This window comes from Salmo trutta, chromosome 17, assembly GCF_901001165.1.
Source record: "Salmo trutta chromosome 17, fSalTru1.1, whole genome shotgun sequence".
NCBI lineage: Eukaryota > Metazoa > Chordata > Actinopteri > Salmoniformes > Salmonidae > Salmo > Salmo trutta.
Genome location: NC_042973.1, coordinates 57,042,000 through 57,045,581, shown reverse-complemented (window position 1 = coordinate 57,045,581; position 3,582 = coordinate 57,042,000).

Below are 3,582 nucleotides of genomic sequence, written 5' to 3'. Positions count from 1 at the left end.
CTTTTGTAGGGGTAGCCCCTCCCCTCAGAACAATTAACACTAATTAATTAAGCAATTACCTATTCAACCTACAGTTTCCATTTATCTAAACATACCAAAATATATACATTGCAACACGTTTATGAAACATCACAATATAACATTTACAAAAGTACATCACTACTGACAGTGTCAACCAACATGCCCATTTACATTAATGAGCCATTCCGGACAGGCACTACAAAGTAAGCCCAATTCCCTTAGCTCGGGTCCTTATCCAGCATAGCCGGAAGCTACAGAGATGGAGAGAGAGAGGAACAGAACAAAGCGCTCATCCATAACATCTAAGTATAATAAATATTGCTTATATTAAATATGAACACTGGTCTGTTTATTTCTTTATACCATAACCGGTTACTGACGTAAGTGTGAAATGTATGTACTAAGATAGAGAAGTTAACTTGTGTGTCGACCCACATTGTTAACTTGTCTGATAATGGAGCAGGGAGGAGTAATGAATGTGTGTGCGTTAAAGTACCAAATGCTGCCCGCGGCCAGTGACGGACTTCTACGTCACAGGATTTAATAGTATGTTGTACCTAGTTTGTGTGGATTTAATAGTATGTTGTACCTAGTTTCCCTCCTTCAGGGAACATTAGTTGTAGTCATAACGTTAAGCTTGTCATATGATAAACTTAAATACTGGATCTTGCTGTCGGACAGTTTTTTTGTATTCAGATCTCTGAAATGCTCTCTAACTATGTAACATTTATTGTCTCCTTATGTTACGCTGGGAAAACAGTTTTCATGGGCACAGAAATCCTAAATCATTTCAGTTTACTAAATCCAATGGTTCTAACCGAGAGTCACCTTAACTTTATTGACACCCAAATGGATACTGTCATTAATGTGGTTCTTCAATAATTACACGTAATACTTAATACTAGAGGTCGACCGATTATGATTTTTCAACGCCGATACCGATTATTGGAGAGCCAAAAAAGCCGGTGCCAATTAATCGGCCGATTTAAAAATAAAAATTTAAAAAAAAAAAATAATAATAATAATAATAAAATTAAACAAATTTAAAAAATAAATTAAAAAAAGTGTATTTATTTGTAATTATGACAATTACAACAATACTGAATGAACACTTATTTTAACTTAATATAATACATCAATAAAATCAATTTAGTCTCAAATAAATAAGGAAACATTTTCAATTCGATTTAAATAATGCAAAAACAAAGTGTTGGAGAAGAAAGTAAAAGTGCAATATGTGCCATGTAAAAATGCTAACGTTTAAGTTCCTTGCTTATAACATGAACAGAACATATGAAAGCTGGTGGTTCCTTTTAACATGAGTCTCCAATATTCCCAGGTAAGATGTTTTAGGTTGTAGTTATTATAGGAATTATAGGACTATTTCTCTCTATACGATTTGTATTTCATATACCTTTGACTATTGGATGTTCTTATAGGCACTTTAGCTGACAAGGTAAAAATCTGTCGTTCTGCCCCTGAACAAGGCAGTTAACCCACCGTTCCTAGGCCGTCATTGAAAATGAGAATGTGTTCTTAACTGACTTGCCTAGTTGAATAAAAGTCAAAAAAAAAACGTCAAAAAAATTTTTTTTTTTTTAAATTGGCCTAATCGTCGTCCAAAAATACCGATTTCCGATTGTTATGAAAACTTGAAATCGGCCCTAATTAATCGGCCATTCCGATTAATCGGTCGACCTCTACTTAATACTGTAGCTGTTTAGTTAGTCACATGTTCAACTATCATCAGATGATCCAGGAAATATTTTCCGCATGCCTGTCAAATGTGCTTCTTCATTCATTACTCTGGTAAAGACAGTTATGCCGTGCTCCACGTTGGATCCAACATCCCTAACAAATTGATGTTTATAATGTGTTATTGTCTGCTTGATTTACTGTAGGGTCTCGTTAGTCTGCTTGGACACAGAGATACTTAGCTCATAATGTGTAGAGAAATGTTCCTTGATGGATAGGCTATTGTACAACACACAGAGCTATTTTCTTTATTCAGGACATTTAGAATGACAACACATTACAGAGTAGTCTAGTGGGATTATTCACAAAATTATCTGGTCATGAAATGTCATGACAAAGCCATTTTAGTTTCCATGTTTTACCTGAAATATTAAATTATATATAGTTCTAGGTCTATGTTGTTAGGTGAAGTTATGGGTTCTACAGTAGGTCTATGTTGTTGCTAGGTGAAGTTATGGGTCCTACAGTAGGTCTATGTTGTTGCTAGGTGAAGTTATGGGTCCTACAGTAGGTCTATGTTGTTGCTAGGTGAAGTTATGGGTCCTACAGTACTGCCCTACCAAGCAAAAAGGCAGTAACTGCTAATTTGTTAAAAAATGAGTTAGTCATTTTTGCTGCATTAATCATGTGGACAAGTATCCTGCCTCTATTGTATTGTACAACACACACGTGCTCCAGTATGTCTGTAGTTATTGTGGTTCTGTAACGCCCTGGCCATAGAGAGGGGTTTTTGTTCTTTATTTTGGTTAGGCCAGGGTGTTACATTGGGTGGGCGTTCTATGTTCCTTTTTCTATGTTTTGGTATTTCTTTGTTTTGGGCCGTGTGTGTGTGTGGCTCCCAATCAGGCACAGCTGAAGCTCGTTGCTGCTGATTGGGAGTCACACATAAGGAGCATGTTTTTCCTTTGGGTTTTGTGGGTAATTGTTTCTGTCAGTGTTTTGTACCAGACAGGACTGTTTGCTGTCGGTTTACTCTTTTCTTGTTTTGTATAGTGTTCACGTTGTTTATATTAAATTCTAATAATGAACACTAACTCCGCTGCACCTTGGTCCACTTCTTCAGACGACAGCTGTTACAGGTTCGGTGAAGTTATGGGTCCTACAGTAGGTCTATGTTATTTTTAGGTGAAGTTATGGGTCATACAGTAGGTCTATGTTATTGTTAGGTGAAGTTATGGGTCCTACAGTAGGTCTATGTTGTTGTTAGGTGAAGTTATGGGCCAATTTTGTTAAACACTTAATGTACAAACCCTCAGTTTCAGGCTGATGATAAAGCTAGCTAAATAGCATATTACTGGTTGAAGTATTTTTTAAGTATAAAGCAGTTGATTTGCAACAATAAAACAAACATTTTATTAACCTGGACATTCAAATGAGCCTTACAATTATAATCCAAAAGTAATGTGAAATGCACTCATAAGCAACCTGGAAATGGAGGCTATTTTTCCTGTCAGCCTATGAGAACTCCCCTGAGTTTTCTGTCTATGTTGACTGTCTTAATGGTCAAATAATTTAACACAAGTCAATTGTTGTACAAGTTCATGGGTATGAGCTGGGCATCACCTTTTACCTCAAATAAACAATGGATTTCTGCTGTTGTGGGCCTTTAACCGTCTGTCTGACTTTGTTGTTCACACAGGAGAGAGACGGGACAGTCGTGGATCCTCTGGGGAGCCTCAAGAACATCATGATGCTGACGAGGCAGAGAAGAGTCTCTCCAGATCAGAACACCTCAAGAAACACCAGCAGAGATCCACAGAGAAGAGAACTCACTGCTGCTCTGACTGTGGGAAAAGATTCACCTCA